The sequence below is a fragment of the Dendrobates tinctorius genome, unplaced genomic scaffold (genome assembly GCF_039654945.1).
Source record: "Dendrobates tinctorius isolate UK_male_01 unplaced genomic scaffold, ASM3965494v1 ptg000007l, whole genome shotgun sequence".
Lineage (NCBI taxonomy): Eukaryota > Metazoa > Chordata > Amphibia > Anura > Dendrobatidae > Dendrobates > Dendrobates tinctorius.
The window spans coordinates 53,415,654-53,434,918 of NW_027361675.1; the positions used below are offsets into that span (position 1 = coordinate 53,415,654).

Below are 19,265 nucleotides of genomic sequence, written 5' to 3' on the forward strand. Positions count from 1 at the left end.
AAATGGCTCCTTCATCAGGTCTATACCTGTTCCAATAGTTTTTAGAATAAAATAAGGTACAGTTGTGGCCAAAAGTATTGACACCCCTGCAATTTTGTCAGATAATACTCAGTTTCTTCCTGAAAATGATTGCAAACACAAATTCTTTGGTATTATTATCTTCATTTAATTTGTCTTAAATGAAAAAACACAAAAGAGAATGAAGCAAAAAGCAAAACATTGATCATTTCACACAAAACTCCAAAAATGGGCCAGACAAAAGTATTGGCACCCTCAGCCTAATACTTGGTTGCACAACCTTTAGCCAAAATAATTGCGACCAACCGCTTCCGGTAACCATCAATGAGTTTCTTACAATGCTCTGCTGGAATTTTAGACCATTCTTCTTTGGAAAACTGCTCCAGGTCCCTGATATTTGAAGGGTGCCTTCTCCAAACTGCCACTTTTAGATCTCTCCACAGGTGTTCTATGGGATTCAGGTCTGGACTCATTGCTGGCCACCTTAGAAGTCTCCAGTGCTTTCTGTTATGATGAGTCACCGAAAGAGGAAAAAACAAAATACAGCTAAGTCCAGAAAAACCAGAGAGGTTGGCAGCTATCGGATTGCAGACCCCTGAACCTATCCACAACAACTAGCAGTAGCCGTGGGGGGTTCCTACGGTGCCCTAGACCCCTCGATCACAGCCGGAGAACTAAATAGCCTAAAGACAGAAAGGGGAAAAACTAAACTGCCCCAGAGCAGACCCCAAAGCAATAGGCAGCCCCCAACATATAATGACGGTGAAGCAAGATGAAAACACTAACACAGATAGAAAGATAGGTTGAGCAAATGATGGGGCCCAAGCTAACTACATAGGACAGGATAGGAAAGCTGCTGTCTGCCATCCGCAAAAACCCCTATCAAAATGAGCCAACCGACTGATAGGAAAAACAGGCCCTGAAGATGCTAGGCTTCAAAAGACTATATCAGCACTCAGGTATATTCTGAAGACAGAGCAAAAGATCAACAGATAAGAGACAAAAATGGAATTCAGCTCACCCCCGGCCGGGGATGGCAGAACTCCAAAAAAACAAGGCAAAACAAAAACAAAACTGAAGTGTACAAAGCAGAGCAGAAAAACTTAGCTTTGAGATGCAGGAATCAGACTGGTCTCCAAGAATCCAGCAGGAAAATCACCAGCCAGGAAGAAGGGCGTCGGCAGCCTTATATCCAGTCCTCAATTCCAGCCACCCAGTCATCATCTAGCTGCCCATGTGTTTGGTAATCAGCCTCACTACCTTCCTTCACCAGAGGAGGGAGTTCATCAGACCTCAATGGTGAAGGGAAAAATGAACTCACAACAGCTTTCTCTCAAATCATTTTCTAATGCTTTTTGAAGTGTGTTTTGGGCCATTGTCCTGCTGGAAGACCCATGACCTCTGAGGGAGACCCAGCTTTCTCACACTGGGCCCTACATTATGCTGAAAAATTTGTTGGTAGTCTTCAGACTTCATAATGCCATGCATACGGTCAAGCAGTCCAGTGCCAGAGGCAGCAAAGCAACCCCAAAACATCAGGGAACCTCCGCCATGTTTGACCGTAGGGACCGTGTTTTTTTCTTTGAATGCCTCTTTTTTTCTCCTGTAAACTCTATGTTGATGCCTTTGCCCAAAAAGCTCTACTTTTGTCTCATCTGACCAGAGAACATTCTTCCAAAACGTTTTAGGCTTTTTCAGGTAAGTTTTGGAAAACTCCAGCCTGGATTTTTTATGTCTCGGGGTAAGAAGTGGGGTCTTCCTGGGTCTCCTACCATACAGTCCCTTTTCATTCAGACGCCGACGGATAGTATGGGTTGACACTGTTGTACCCTCGGACTGCAGGGCAGCTTGAACTTGTTTGGATGTTAGTCGAGGTTCTTTATCCAACATCCGCACAATCATGCGTTGAAATCTCGTCAATTTTTCTTTTCCGTCCACATCTAGGGAGGTTAGCCACAGTGCCATGGGCTTTAAACTTCTTGATGACACTGCGCACGGTAGACACAGGAAATATAAATGAAGATAATAATAACAAAGAATTTGTGTTTGCAATCATTTTCAGGAAGAAACTGAGTATTATCTGACAAAATTGCAGGGGTGTCAATACTTTTGGCCACAACTGTATAGTTTAAGTCTATTCTGTTTGAGGCTAGTGGATACCTCCTAGAGTCGTTTTCTCTGTGGATCTCCCTCACTTACTGGGGACACCTGCTTCAGTGAGTTACAGTGCCCATTCAGCAGATCACATTTTGCCTCTCTGCTCCTCTGTCGGTAGCAGTCAGCTCCGATACGTCTGCGTGCAGTCAGTTGTTGTGCACCTTGCACAACAACATCAGGTTAATTTTCCTGACTTTCACTTTTGTCTAATATTGCTATGGGGGATGCCCAATGGGTGCACTTCTTTCTCTCTTTTTCAGTGTACACAAAAAACAATGATTGTTGTGGATAGGGTTATACAGAGCTCAGCATTCAGAGATCTCACCATTCACATAACTTCCGGACCTGCTCTTGCAATGTCTACTTCTGACGTGTGGTGCTGATTATGGAGAAGACACCTGGATCCAAAGTTCTGGGTGGCACAGGCTCCGTCCAGGCAACTGAGATCAGGGTGGCCTTGACCTGTTGTGTAGTCATCTAGCTGTATGGGTGTGTGTGCTGGAGGAACCAGCTCCCTGCTTTAGCCAATTGGACAGTACATACGCTACTAAAGCTTCCATCCAGCTTACTCATGGTAGCTGCCAGATACCAGTAGTGCTTCCTCTGCTTTGCTGTAGTGCCTCAGCTCCTAGTTTGCCTATTCTGTTCTGGTCTCAGCATGTTTAATTATTATTCTTCTGTCTTTTGATTTTGTCTGCCCTCTTGGTTCTGTCCTGGCAACCTAACCATTACTGCCACCCTGCACCACCAGCCAGCAGCCTACTCCGTGGCCCCAAGGCAGGGGCCACTGTGAAATTCCAGATCTCTGCACAGGGATAAAGGGTGAAGGCAAGGGCAACCCTTGGGGTCTGGTATACAGAAAGGCTTGCGCTTAGCCTGTCCATGGGTTGCCATTTTTAGAGCAACCACTGACTGAACCTCATTACAACTGGTAGATTTGCTTCAGATGAAACTGTGATTTTATCAAAACGGCAGCAAGGAGCCCAGTAAGCAATACATCACTGGAATCAGGGTCTCTGTCATTCTTCTGCTCTCACATAAGAAGCAAAATCCTGGTGACAGATTCCCCTTAAAACTAGTTCTATGAAAGACTTTGATCAAAGAGCCATGTAAAAATTAAGATCACAGTTTTCACATTACTTTCTGAATACCACTACATGGAACATACAGGACATGCTACAATTTTAGAGAGAGTGGAATAAGCCCCAACATATGGCTACTAGACACAAAAGGTGAATTAGTTTGTAAAATCTGAAAGCTTTATTTGTCCACTAAAATAATCCTAATCCCATCATCATTCTAGTGGTCAGTCTTTGTTACACAAGTATTAGCCAGAATGTACCAGCTAAATACATGGAAGCCGGTAGGTTTATTGTGGGTGACAATATGAATGCTATAGTCAATTATAAGGATGCCATTTCAGAAGTGTTTCAGTAATGTGACTGTCCCCTCAACCGTGCGGAGATGGAATTTATGAGTCTATGAAAGCAGATATGGTGCGGTAACTATTTCATTTCGGTGTATTAGCAGGACATCAGTATGGCTCTGGTAAGCTGTTATATGCGTGACTGGGTTAAAAAAAAAAAAAAATCGCAATCCTAATTCCTGGGCCCCTGGTGCCTATGGCAACCGTCTTTGGTCTCCTTGGAAACTAATCTCGTGGTATTTGAACAATGTTAAAAAGGGACGTTTAATCTTGCAAACATTCAAACTCTTTCTTGGGATCTGATTTAGAGAGCAGCAAAAAGGGGACAAAGAAAGAAGGGAAAGCCATTAATTAAAAAATAGCACTTTATACATACACAATTTAGATTTGGTGGGAGAAACAAAGGCCGTTCTCTTTAGGATATGGTTACATCGATCGAGCAGAACAACCTCTCCAGCCCGAGCCCTAAAATACTGGCTACATAGGTGATTTGCCAACTAGATTTTGGACTGTAATTGTTTTTTTTAAGAAATCTCAATATTCTGATCATGTTTCTGTTTCCATAGAGACTTTATTTTACTGTACTTCCATAGATCTATGCATTTGCACTGGTTAAACCCCTCTACTGGGCTTCTAGGTTGTTGAATAGAATGGCAGAACTATAGTAAATACTGACAAGCAATCCCCTTGTGGATCTCCAATACATCCATGTGCACGAGACCTTAGTAGCTGCAGTAGCCCTAAATACAATTTTGTATTCCTTTTTAAATGGTTAGATTAGCATGGAGAGAGTTGCGGACAAGCACAGCCATTGCTCTATACAAGCTAAGAATTGGCTAGCGGTCAGAGAAGCTCCAACTCCTTAAAGATACTTTCACGAGACAAAGCAATAATACAAGAGATAAGTGCTACTTATAGAGGGTTTCCCATGAACAAAAGTTGATTTTAATCAACAGATTTTGGAGTAATAATAAGTTCCACAATTGGATGTGCATAAATAAAATGTTCCTTTGCTGAGATAATCTTATAAATGTGTCCCTGCAGTGTGCTGTGTAATGGCTGTGTCTGACCGTGCAGGAACATGGTCTGATCATACCACAGCTCCTGGGCAGGGGAGGAAGCAAAAGAGTATACAGACATTACAGAACAGGACATTTTATTTAAACACATCCAATTGTGGAACTTATTATTATTATTCCAAGATCTATTGATTAAAATCAACATTTGCTTGTGGGAAAACTCCTTTAAGAGCCGTCCAGTTAAATCTATTTACTACTTAACTTACTGATTGGTGGGTGTCCCACCGCTAGAACCCGCAAAGTTTTATCTTTTACCTTGCCTGGGAACTTTTATCGTTGTTTTATTCAGGTCATTCATTATGAAAGTGTTTTTTATTTTTGCAACTTTTTATTAAAATAATTTGAGAAGCTCAGCATCTTGAGGTAATAAAAATACACCTGAACATCTACTGCATATGTCTACTGTAAAATCTCATATTATTTTTATAATAATAACCATCGTTAATAATAAATTATTATTTTATTTTTTTATTACATTTTAATGAGAAATATGATGGGATGATGAGACTGAAAAATTGGTGTACTTTTCCCAGAAAGTATTAAACTTATTAAATTTCAGCTTGACCCCACTCACTACATACACATTGTCACCTTGGGTGTTCTTAAAGGGAACCTGGCAGTAGGATTTGCCTCTGTTAACTACCGACAGTTTTGGCATTTCTCATTTAACACGGATTTCTAGCAACCCCAGGTTTAAGGAACAGTTGCCAACATAATCATAAAATCAGTGTTTTAATATTCTAATTAGGCTAGTCAGAAAGGTGTGTACTTAGTGCTGAGTAGTTCAGCCAGCAGAAATGACGCCCACAGCAGGGTGGCGGTTACCTCCCTCCGCCTCCTCCCCGCTTCCTAAATCATTGCATGGCAGCCGCTCTGACTTTGGGCATACACAGTAATATCTGCATATGTGCCACTGTCCGTGCCTTAGAGGTCCGTGCTCGTGTAATATAATAAATGTCTTGTAAATTATAATGACTCTTATTTTGATATAGAGCTCTAAATATTACAAACTAAGATACAAACATGTACTGGGTATAAGAACCTTTCTATAGTACTACTTGTCCATCATACTAGATCTACAAACAAAAGAACAAGTATGAAGACAGACCTTGAAGAAAGCTGTTTCGGGACTGATAAATTAGAGAATACTGTAATTCAGGCAATGCTTAACGTGGCAGCCCAATTAACTTTCACTACTGCAATGCGAATTGATGCCTTGTCCTTGAAACTTTACAATTTGTTTAGCAGCAGCCAAATTTTAGAAAAAGCTTCGCCAATTCATGTCATCAAAATTAAACAGCCTTCCATATACCTTCAAGTCTCTCCTATAAAGTAACACATATTAAAGATATTTCACTCCAGTTTTGCAGGCTATACAGTGGCATATAAAAGTTTGGGCACAGTTGGTCAAAATTGCTGCTATTATAAACAGTTAAGGCCTCTTTCACACTTCAGTTTTTTGCATCAGTCAAGATCCGCCAAAAGGACGGATGGCGGATCCGTTTTAGTACTGATGACAACGGATGTCACCCGTCCTTTTTTTGACGGATCCGACAAATGAAGAATTTTAAAGGAATCGCAGCCTGGAAAAGGAGAGAGAAGAGAGAGAGAGAGAGAAGAGAGAGAGAAGAGAGAGAGAGAATATATTTTTTTTTTGTCCTTCACCCAGAAAGAATTTCGGGTTAAATGAGTGTCTGGAGGATCCGCCACAGGAAAAAACGTTGCAAGCTCCGTTTTGAAATCTTTGAGGATGGTGACAGACAGGAACTTTTGGCGGATCCGCAAAAAAAACGGATGCAACGGACGGCAATCCGTCACAATCCGCCTATAATGTAAGTCAATGGGAAAAAAAACGGATCCTCAAAAGAAAATTGCGGATCCGTTTTTTTTAAAACCTGGCGGATTGTGACTGATTGTAAAAAACGGAAGTGTGAAAGAGGCCTAAGCAAGCTGAAGATGAAATGATCTCTAAATGGGCTAAAGTTAAAGATTACATATTTCTTTGTATTTTAGTAAAAAATATATATATCTTGTCATTTTTTTACATTTTAAAAATTACAAAAAAGGAAAATTAGTCAATGCCAGGGCCGGTTTTGGGCAAAGAGGGGCCCTAGGCAAAAGTTTAAAATGGGGCCTCAAATGCTAACATATTGCACATCACACAGAAGCATTTTGTTGTATTTACCTGCGCTGTGTTCAGGCCAATAAACGAATGTGATCGACAAGATTGAAGTTGTTCGACACTTGTTTCCCGGCCTCTTTACACCAACTGAGAAAGAATGATGGGAACAGAAACAATCACTAATAGATCAATCTGTCCCCATACAGTATGTCATCAGCAGCACATCTACAGTTTACACCGGCGATGTGCTGCTGAGAACAATGATTTTTCTTTGGCATCAACAATCCAATCACTCGATGAATATGCAGCATTTTGCTTGTTTAGTATAATACACCCCATAGTCCTCCATATAGTATAATACACTCCACATAGTCCTTCATATAGTATAATACATTCCCTATAGTCCTCCATATAGTATAATACACTCCCTATAGTCCCCCATATAGTATACTACACTCCCCAGTCCTCCATATAGTATAATACACTCCCTTTAGTCTTCCATATATTAAAATACACTTATCAGTCCTCTATAGTATTATACACTTCCCATAGTCCTCCATATAGTAAAATACACTCCTCATAGCCCTCCATATATTAACATACACTCAGTCCTCCATATAGTATAATGCACTACTCAGTCCTCCATATAGTATAACACACTCCTTGCAGTGCTCCATATAGTATAATGCACCGCCATAGTCATCCATGTATTACAATTCACTTCCCATAGTATAATGCACCCCATAGTTCTTCATATAGTATAATGTATTCCCCATAGTCCTCAATACAGTATAATGCAGCCACCCCACAGAGCATAATGCAGCCACCCCACAGAATAAAATGTAGCCCCCTCAGAGTATAATGCAATTTAATGTAACTCCCATAGAATATAATGCAGCCCCCTCATAAAGTATAATGCAGCCCCTCCATTGAATATATGATAGCCCCCTCATGGAGTATAAAGCAGCCTCTCCATAGAATATAATGTACCCTCTTATATAGTATAATGCAGCCCCCCATAGAATATAATGTAGCCCCCTCATAGAGTATAATGAAGCCCCCATGCAATATAATCTAGTCCTCCATAGAATAAAATGCAGCCCCCATAGAATACAATGTGACCTCCACTGTTCCTGCTAACTGCCATTTGTTAATTACATTTCGAACTTAGGAAAGGGCAATTTGAAAATGTTTTGCTATCTTCTTACAGCCTTCTCCTGCTTTGTGGGCCTACATCATTTTCACTCACCATTTACACCAGAGTACTTGGAAGCTGCTTAGAAGAACCGATGGCTGCTATTTTTTGGCACAAGATTAGAGGAGGATGGATTTTTATAAAGTTGGGAACTTTCCATCACCTGGCCTTTCATAACTGTGGTAGTGAATAAGCCATAACTCTAACAGGCTATTTAAGGTCTGAAACCTTGGTCAAAGTTATCTGAGCACACAAATCTTCAAGGCTGCGCAAACTTTTGCATTGACCAATTTTCCTTTTTGTAATTTTTAAAATGTAAAAAAATGACAAGATATATATTTTTTACTAAAATACAAAGAAAATATGCAATCTTTAACTTTATCGCTTTTAGAGGTAATTTCATCTTCAACTTGCTTAACTGTTCACAATAACAGTAATTTAGATCAGGGGTGCCCAAACTCACACATGCAACTGTATCTGGTTTAGTAAGTGAGAAATTTTGGACCAGCAACTAAGAACTATGGAGTAGAACAGAGAATTTCATTAAATTCATAGAAGGTTTCTTTTTACTCTGGTTTCTGCGTTTTACTCACTTGTTATGGCTGCATCTCCAGCCTCTGCATATCCTTCCCCACCGGCCAGCTTCCATTGCTCTTATGCAAGTCGGGTTATTAGGGTAACCCAACATACAACTCGCAGGCTTAAGAACTTGGGTAAGTACTGGCTTCCACGATGATAAGACTCTGTACTGCAAGACAAATCCAGCTCTGCTTTTTACTGGGCTCTGCTTCAGTTCTCCTACAGTTTTCTAGTTGACAAACACAACTAAGCCCCTACATTCTGTTTTGCTGAACCTAGGTGCCAGTTTGCACACATGACTCTGCTATACCAATGTACTTGTCAGCGGTTCCAGGCTACCAGTCTGCACACTCAGCTTTGCATAGCGCTGACGGGCTGCGTTAATGCGATATGCGTTATGCTATACCGCTAGCGCAGATGCTCCATCTGCGCTAGCGGTGATGGAGCCTCAGACGCTGCAGCCCGCGTCCGAGTCTCCGTCACTGAATGACGGCACATTGCGAACGCATGTCACTTTACCGGTTATGCCACGGTGTAACGCAGTCCGTCTAACAGACTGCCGAGACGTAATGTGAACCCAGCCTAAGGTGTTGTTCACACACTCAGTTATACTGTATTAAAGTGCCTTTCAGCATATCCAGCTCCATTATACTTTATGCTGTTCCACGTGCCTTCTTGCATATCCAGTTCCACTGCTGCAGGAACCATCCAGAATATCTAGCTCCACTGTTCCACTTCCCATCCAGCATATCTAGCTCTTCTGTTCAACGTAGTTCAATGTGCCATACAAAATATCCAACACCACTGCTGTACGCTTTACCATGATAAAACACTAGGGAGAAAATAGCACCAATAGGGTCTTATCCGACAAACAATAAGATATATTCTTATCAGATTATACTAACTTGATCCACGATATTATCCGTTTTAAGTCAATGTTCAGCTGCTGCGAATCCACGGGTTTATCAATACCGATGATCTGGAAAATTTGTGGATGGCTGCCGATTACTGAAGACGTCAATTCACAGGATATTATTAAACTTGTGTTTTTCAGTTTACCTTTCTCTTCATCAACAGGTTATAGACTACAGAAATCTATAGTCTGCTAAAAGGACCCAGATTACAATTTTATTAGTATTTAATTTGTTGATGAATTTGGAGACAATCTAGTTGTAATATGACTGGGCCAGTGCACAATCTTATTAGTAGATTACAATTTATTATTTTTTAATCAGATTGCTAACATTTTCTGTAAACTATTTTGAAATTGTGAAAGACAGGGAAAGAAGACACTACTGCTCACGTAGAAAATAATTTGCCTTAATCCCCCGTTACACACTGCGAAATCGCTAGCAATATCGCTGTAAAGTCACCGATTTTGTGACGTAGCAGCGATATTGCTAGCGATATCGCTGCATGTGATACTTACCTCTGACCGGCTCCCCCGCTGATTATCGCTGGTCGCGCGAGAAGGTTCTGGATCATTTCTCGTCGGGCGCTTCCTGCTGGGCTTCCTGTGGCGCCGACGAGCGACGCGTGGACGCGGGCGGGAGGACGTCAGGATCGCCGCGTCTGACAGGAAAGTAGTGACCCCTGACCGCTGCTATGTCGCTGGTGAGATCTGCCTGTGTGGCAGCTCACTAGCGACTACTTAGCGATGCACCAGCGATCCATATCGTTGTCGGGATCGCTGGTGCATCGCTAAGTGTAACGGTACCCTTAAATATATCTGTAGTCATTAAATACATGCAACTCCTAAACTGGTCAAACACATTTAAGTCTGTCGAACCCACCAAACTCAACGTACTGGTCAACCATCTGATGGGGGTCTCCCATAAAGAGATATGAATCTAACTGTAGGAGTGCATGATCCTTGTGTTCAGTAGATGAGTCGCTGCCAGCTGCTTAGGGCCCCGTCACACATAACGACTCACCAGCGATCCCGACAACAATATCAACGTGTCAGGATCACTGGTAAGTCGCTATGTGATCGCTGGTTAGCTGTCAAACAGACAGCTTCACCAGCGATCAACACAGCGACGCCCAGCGTGCTGGGACGGACGTCCCTTGGATACCCGATGTGTACGTTAGTTACCAGCTGATCGCTGGTCTCCCGCCTGTCACACGCAGCGATACGTGCTGGCCAGCGGGAGACCAGCGACCAAAGAAAAGTCCTGGGCTTTCCTACAGCGATCAGCGATACCGGCAAGGGGGCCGGTCGCTGATCGCTGTCACACACAGCGATCTCGCTGGTGAGATCGCTGTTGTGTCACAAAACTTGTGACTCAGCAGCGATCTCGCTAGCGAGATCGCTATGTGTGACGGGGCCTTTACTCTCCTCTTCCTACTAAGAACACATGCACGCTCGGCCGACAGCTATATTATGTGCATGGCCAGCTTTAGATCATGGTTCAAATCATCACAGTAAGGCCATGTTCACACATTCAGTATTTGGTCAGTATTTTACCTCAGTATCTGTAAGCCAAAACCAGGAGTGGGTGATAAATACAGAAGTGGTGACGGGTTTCTATTATACTTTTCCTCTGATTGCTCCTCTCCTGGTTTTGACTTACAGATACTGAGGTAAAATACTGACCAAATACTGATAGTGTGAATGTGGCCTAATTTATACAGTCTAAAATTGTATCAAAACTGTAATATAATGATAATAATAACTAATATGACCACCTTCTAAGCTCTGATCATATCAGTGCTAGTTATTTCTATATTTCTGCTCAGTTATAGGAATAGACATAAAGAAATAATGGCAGTGTAGGACCGCTTGCATGCCGGACACCAGTGGTTGCTTGATTTCCACCATGACAACCTGCATTTTACTGGAGCAAATATTACAATCTGCAACAGAGCCTATAACGCAAAAATGAAAAGTTGTCAGCTGCATACCTTAAATACTCCACTAGGTTTTCTTTTAAAATGGGGTTTTTAAAAACTGATCCAGTGCTTAGTAACGCACTGATTCTGACTGAAAATCTGCATTTTCTGAAAAGGTGAATGCTCTCTTCCGTGTTATACAACTTTGATGGACAAATAAACGGTTAGCCTCTAACACAAATGCATAGAGTTATTGTGAAGAACTGCCAAGTAGACAGCTACTTCCTGACCATAATAAAAGGCGGCCATACTCGGTAGATGAATGTTCCTTTTGTTTTTCCTGTAGAGGTGTGAACCACAAATGAGGTGTGGGAAGACTGTTGCTGCCATTAAGGTTCAGGAGCACTGTCACTTACAGTGCATGTGAATAAACGGGACACATGATAGTTTTCTTTTATGCTGGTGCCATTTCAATAGCAGTGACAGCTGTTAGCAGAAATATTAAGCAACTAGCTGAAGAAGCCGGCGCTGCCCGGGCATAGTAACTAACTACGGTTAGTTATAACAAATTATAATGATTACATCTATATATATCTATATGTAAAGCTGAGTGTACAGCCCCGTACACTCCGCATATCCGCATTCACTATAATATCCCACATCATCCCGTCAGACAGAGCTACCGGACTACTACCCCTAATATCCCACATCGTCCCGTCAGCCAGAGCCATCGGACTACTACCCCTAATATCCCACATTGTCCCGTCAGCCAGAGCCACCAGACTACTACCCCTAATATCCCACATCATCCCGTCAGCCATAGCCACCGTACAACTACCACTAATATCCCACATCATCCCATCAGAGCCACTGGACTACAACCCCTAATATCGCACATCATCCCATAAAAGCCACCGGAATACTACCCCTAATATCCCACATCATCCCATCAGCCAGAGCCACTGGACAACTACCACTAATATCCCACATTATCCTGTCACATCCGCCGGACTACTACCCCTAATATCCTACATCTTCCCGTCACAGAGCCACCGGACTGCTACCCCTAATATCCCACATCATCCCATCAGCCAGAGCCACCAAACTATTACCCCTAATAACCCACATTATCCGGTCAGCCTGGGGTCAGAACCAGAGCGCTTAGTGGAATTGCTCTGACTTCCATATCAATGATCCCTTTAAGAAACCCTGGTGTCAGAACCACAAAGCTGAGTGGAACGGTCCTAACTTCCATACCAATGATCCCTTTAAGAGACTCTGGGGTCAGAACCAGAGCGCTGAGTGGAACGGTCTAAACTTCCATACCAGGGATCCCTTTAAGAGAGTCCTGGGTTCAAACCAAAGCGATGGATGGGTTTGCCCTGACTTCCATACCAATGATCCCTTAAATAGAAGCCTGGGGACAGAATCAGTGCGCTGTGGGATTTGCCCTAACTTCCATACCGGAGAACCCTTTAAGAGGGATGATGTGCCTATGGGATGGAGGATGTGTGATGGGGATATGGGCAGGGAGGAGGGGGTGATTCATTTCTGTCATGTGCTCTCTGCTCCTTTCTAGGGGGGCAGACAATGGCTGGGAGCTTATGTTCCCAGGGATGCTAGATTTCTCCCACCATGTCAGTGTCTGCTGAGGTGTTGTCGTGGAGTGAGAAAACTGTTGCTCATAGCAACCAATCACAGCTCAAATTCTTTTAAGCAGCTCTGGTGAAATGAAAGATCCTTCGTGATTGGTTGGTGACACACACACACATTCAATTTTATATAAATAGATACTGCTATTTGTTAATCGAATCACAGTTTCTTTTCCTTAGTTTCTTTTTTTTTTGTTACACACCTAAACTTTCATTAAACATCTCACTTAAAAAGCTATGTAGATAAGCGTCAATAACTTAAAAATACTAGCCAAAACCCTGTTGTCATGGGCCATCGTAGTACTGTACTTGTTAAGAACTTGGCAATATTATTCTATTTTCAACATAAAGTCAATTACAAATCAAAGTAGTTTAAATGGGATGCCTGAAGCCGCGCACATAGGGGGCTAAGCTGTCCAGCCACTTTGTGCGTAATAATAACTCATCGCAGCATGTCAAATAAAATGTTTCTCCTTAATCCGGTTATTGCCTGCGGGGCTTAAAATAGAAGACGTCTCAGATGACGTTTTGTTTTCCACCGCTGGAAGCCATGCTTGTTTGGTGATGGCATGCAGGTGTTTCCAAATAAGAACACAGAACTATTGAGGAGACTGTGGAAACAGGGTCGCCCACCATCTCTTTATTCCTGGACAGTGTAGAATAGAATACTTAGCTAGCGTCCATGAACATTAAAAAAAAAGTGCTCATGCTTTTTTCAGGGGGGTTTTAAATAAAGGGGTTTTCCGGGTGATCGCAGGATAAACAAGGAGAAGCTAGTTGACACATGACCGTATGCAATATGTATGACTGAAACCGCTTGGACTGGCAGAGTGGAATCATAACAATGACTGCCAAATATTAACCATGACCCCAAATACCCTTTCAGAGAGTCATTGTGATTGGAATTTCCATTATTTACCAGCTTATAATAAACACTGGTAATATATTCTCATCAGTATATTGAGCCGCAGACATGTATTGTTTCTAGTGATGGGCGAGTATACTCGTTGCTCGAGTTTTCCCGAGAATGCTTGGGTGTCCTCCGAGCATTTTGGCGTGCTCAGAGATTTAGTTTGTATTGAAGCAGCTGCATGATTTGCGGCTGCTAGACAGCCTGAATACATGTGGGAATTCCCTAACAAACAGGCAACTCTCACATGTATTCAACCTGTCCAGCAGCCGCAAATCATGCAGCTGAGACGACACAAACTAAGTCTCCGAGCACGCCAAAATTCTTGGAGGCCACCCGAGCAACGAGTATACTCGCTCATCACTAATTGTTTCTAATCTTTATCATTCATTATGGTCGTTCAATATATCAATACAAAATGTTGGCTGTTAGGTGATTTTTGCATAGATTAGTTGGTCCAGATTTGGTAGGAAATTCAAACTCAAGAAGCTGCTTAAAGGGGACCTGTCAGCTGATACAGGTTGCCCAAACCGTGGGTAGTATGTATTAGCCCCTGACTGTGCGATCACAGCCATGTATGTTTGTCTCTGAAATGCTGTGGTGTTTCAGAGAAAAACATACTTTTGATCACTGCCGGGGACCGAGCCATGTGGATGACTGCCTCTACGTGTGCTTACAGGCAGAGGCTTGTCAGTCACTATCAGTGGGCGGGAAGAAGCAGCTGGGGACCCGCCTATACGAATAGTCACCTACGTGGCTCGGTCCCCAGCGATGATCAAAAGTATGTTTTTCTCCAAAACGTTGCAGCATTTCAGAGACAAACATACATGGCTGTGATCGCAGAGTCAGGTGCTAATACATGCTAACCACGGTTTGGGCAGCACGTATCAGCTGACAGGTTCCCTTTAAATACCCTTATGATACTGATGACATTACTAAGGTGCAGGTAGCAAAAGACCTATAGCACACTGACTTGCCTAAACACATTTTTAAAAGATGAATATTAAATATAGTTTATTGATCAAAATAAGCAAACTGTACCCCCCATATATACGGTAAATAGTTCGACAATACCTATAGGTGTAAAAAATCCAATAAACCATCTGTAGAATTCCTTGAAATTTGTGAATTCTCAAGTCATCACTTCACTTTAAATTACTGTATGAAAATCATACATTATGATCAAATCATATTTCCAAGACTGCAAACTGATTTCAGTTTTCTATAATTAACATGGCAAATAAATTATTTCATCCATGTCTGGCTAGTGCTGAAAAAAGTCTAAGGGCTCAACCTGGCACTGCCACCGGCACTGGGACCGGAGCGTGCTACTGCATAGAAATACATGTAGCCACACGCTCCAGTCCGAGTGCTGGCGGCAGTGCCAGGTTTTCATGCGAGAGACTCTCACGAGAATCGTGCGAGTCTCTCGCATGTGAGTATGAGCCCTCAAAAAGACATTTATCTATAACATAACATATTGAATGATCATATGATAAATGTGAGGGAGCACTAAATAACTTGTTTTAAGTCAGATCTCCATCCAACTTTAGAGACACCTGAGAAAAATGTAAAGAGATTTGTGGGAATTACAATTGTCTGACATATACCGGTAAATATGCAAAAGAGTCACTGTAGCCTGGCAGTATCTGGGGCGGACATACCCTTGGGGCAACATGTGCAGCCGCACAGGGACCCAAGAGGGCCTACTAATACCCCAAAACAGGTGGAATTGTGCATTATGAGAATTTGGACTGCAAATGGCCAATATATTGTTCTCGCACAGGGGCCCACTTCTGTCTGTGTCCGCTCCTGCAGTGTTCTCCCATTAACATTATTGACTGCAGGGTCCTTTGCAGCCCCTAATATTTCTCTGAAGACTCTTCAACAGATAATAGTGGATTAGTTGTTGTGTAGTCTAAAGCTTTATTTTTGATGTATATAATATTTGCAGATTTCCTTCTAAACATGTAAGGATCCCACTAAAGTAAAGGGTTTCCAACATTACTGAATCACAGTAAAACCACATTCACATATACCGAATATATTTTTTTGTTTTGATACAACTTGGGAGAAACTGCAGCAACAAATTATTTATATGTGATTGTGTAATGATGAAATAACCATGCAAGTTACTTTATCCATTGGTTTAAGGTGATGGAGGTTTGTTTTTTTCCAACTATACTCTCTAACTCTACTGTTCCATTACTGTCCTGCATTTTTGCAGCGTTTTTTTATTTTCCGCATGCAAAACCTGCTCTCTTGGCAGTAAAGAAGCAACGTCCAAAAAGCAGCAGGTTTTGCTGCGTCTTTTTTTTTTTTTTGCTGCGTTTTTTTTTGTCTACTGTGTTTTTGCCAGGGTACATTTGTCTCTCGTGCGTGCATGCGGATAAAAGTTAGTGTATAAAAAAATAATCTGATTCGACTTCATCAGGTTTTGGCACCAAAAACGCTGCTGAAAATCTGCATCAAAAAATGCTGCAAAAACACAACGTGTGAACATAGCCTAATAGAAGGGAGAAACATCTGTAACTACTGTGAAGCGCTGTATTATGGCTAGAGAAGCAAAATCTCAAATAACATGTAAGGGTATGTGCAGGCATTCAGGAATTGGCAGCGCTTTGGATGCTGCACATGTCCGCTGGGTCAAAAGCGCTGCCGGCTATTGAACGCAGGTGATTCCGCCTGTGATTTCACTGAACCGCGCGGATTCACCGCATCCAATATATTGTATGGGTGAAATTTATCTTGCAGAGATTTGCGTCTCTGCACGATAAATAGACATGCTGCGGTCTGGAGTGACGCGCCCACGTCCGTCTCCGCGGACACATAGTGGGCATGAGCTATGCTGTAACATCTGGACGCTGCGCAAGTACGCAGCATCCATCCCGCAGCGTTTAATGATCCTGTGCACTTACCCTAAGGCTAGGCACATTAGTATCCCAGAATTCATTATTCCATGTGGCTCCTAGAAGCGAAAAGGTTGCCAATGCCATGCACCATATTTGGCAACCCCACCACACCCTTTGGGTGCAGAGAGGACTTTTAATAAGAGGTGCATTGCAGAGTTGCTTATGCTTACAAGCATTTTGCAGATTTACCTATTTAAGAAATTGAGAAAATCCCTTTAAGCAAGTCACACAGTAAGCAAAAAAGGGGGAGAAATGCGTTGATCTGTGAGAGCTATTATTGAGCAGCTTTATGGAATACGCTAGTCCTGAAGAACACATAACAGATACAAATATAGACATAAAGTACTTCAAAAAGCAATCCTTGGCACACTAGCAGTTAATGATGTGCTATCTCACTGCTCTCAATGTATTAGGAGTTACCTAATTGCATCTAATTCCCACCAGACAGGCCAAAATCGATATTGTTTATAACATAGAAAAGGTTTGCCCTGATCATAGCAACAGACCTTGCATCCATACTGCCTGGGACTAGGAATTAATTTCTTAGTTAGTACCCACAAACCGGGCTGTAAGCAATCAACTAATAGGAGCCAGTCACTGATCAGAGATGTTGCCAGGATGCTGATGCGGCTACAGAGAGCCCCGGGGAACCATTCAAAGACAGAATTGGAAGCCCCTTTGCAAAGCTTCTCTGCAGAAAAGCCTTCAAGTAGGTAAATAGAGAGACACTTTAAGGATATGCAAGTAAATATTTAAAGCACAATTTATTTGGATTGCCCATTGAGTCACTGTAAAAGCACCTTACAGACAAGATAATCAGGCCTATGTTAGATCATCAATCCTAAAATCCCGCACTTGTGCAACTGTAATGGGCCAGACATTACACATCATGTTCATCGTACTGGGTTTCTACTAAACAATGAAGTTAGGCTCTGTACACACTGCATCTGAGCTCTACTCTGGTTCCTAAAACTGAAGGTGGCAGAGCAATATATACACCGTAGTGGAAATATATCCTTAGGTATAAATGATAAGTGAAAAATATTCATAGATTAAATTAACCAAAGTGCCTTTTTGTACGTTAGTTCCTATATGGCGTCCTTTTTTTAGTACTGCATAAAAAAGCACAGCAAATTGCGATTTTGTCACGATTATACCACTCACGATGTCCATGAGTGACAGCTTAGCCACCCTATGGGATCAAGGGTGTGCTGGGCTTTCAAGTATTGTGAATGACAGCCCTGCTGTCCAATCTGGGACGAGTCTGTGGGGTTTCCTCCAGGTGTCACTTCAGGGTGATTAACTGGCTATTTAGCTGGCTGGCAATGGTCAGACTATAGTCAGCTGTAGCCTTGCTCAGTGGTGCATTAGCTCTGTGTTGTGATACGCTGATCTTTGCTGCCGGACCTTGGATTTGCCTTTTCACTACTCGTTTGTATTATTCTTTTGTGTTTGACACGCTCTGACCATAGTTACCTGACCCCGGACTTTGCCTCTGACTATCTTTTTGTTTTATCCCTTCGTCTTTGACGTACTTTCCTGGCATTTGACCTCACTCGTTGACTTCCCCAACTCACAGCTTGTCCGTTAACAGTGACTCAGCATCACAGATTTTCTATAATACGGGCCATGGTAAAAGTCATACACCTATACAGTGGCATCACAGTGGCATTTGTAGCCTTGTGTCCTAATGAGATATAGCTTTTTAGACAGCAGTCAGGAAAAAGTGGAAACAATGACGTAAGAACAATATAAGTATTTCATAAGTAAGTAGTGAATTCAGTTACATGTTATTTACGGTGTGACTTTATCAGTTATATTTCTACATAACAAATGTGTGCTATTGTATTCTGTACTCCAGCAGGAGAAGCAAAGTTCACACCAAGTCGCTCCACTGGCATCATCCAATATAGCATGAGATCATAAAATCTCAAGGTGCCCATATACCTTCAATAACTGTTAGTCAACAGATTCTTTTCTCGACTCCCCCATATTCCCCTAGGGATATTAGTTGCTGCCTGACACCTCTAATGGCAACTTGAAAATTTGCCAGACATCTTCCATAGGGGAAGTGACAGCGTGTCCACAGTTACATAAGATATTTGTCAGTTCCACTGAAAGTTTATCTTACCAGGAAACAACGGATTGAGTAAGGATCAATTCCATCTTCACCAATCCTCTGCCTAGAATCATGCATGCACAAACCAGATGTTTGATCAAACACTCATATTGTACAGGCAAATGAGGGGAACAGGATGAGTACTAATTACAGACACAATCGATCTCTATGTCCCTGAGGTTGCGGTCACCCAGAGTGCTACCTCCTGCCTACCCGAGGGGTGTGGACTTTAAAAAAAAAAAATAGCTGAATACCTGCCGCCAT

At 42.1% G+C, this 19,265-nt stretch overlaps 1 protein-coding gene across 9 annotated transcripts in view; it reads right to left on the minus strand.

Moving 5' to 3' along the window:
* GTF2IRD1 (GTF2I repeat domain containing 1) overlaps window positions 1–19,265 on the minus strand; it is a 190,039-nt gene that overhangs the window by 101,378 nt on the left and 69,396 nt on the right. Inside the window, exon 2 of one of the 9 annotated variants that reach the window (XM_073574747.1) lies at window positions 6,866–6,949. The exons of the other annotated variants lie outside the window; for them this stretch is intronic. The gene's annotated coding sequence lies outside the window, so the exon portion shown is untranslated. The remainder of the gene's footprint in view (window positions 1–6,865; window positions 6,950–19,265) is intronic. 9 annotated transcript variants of the gene reach the window in all.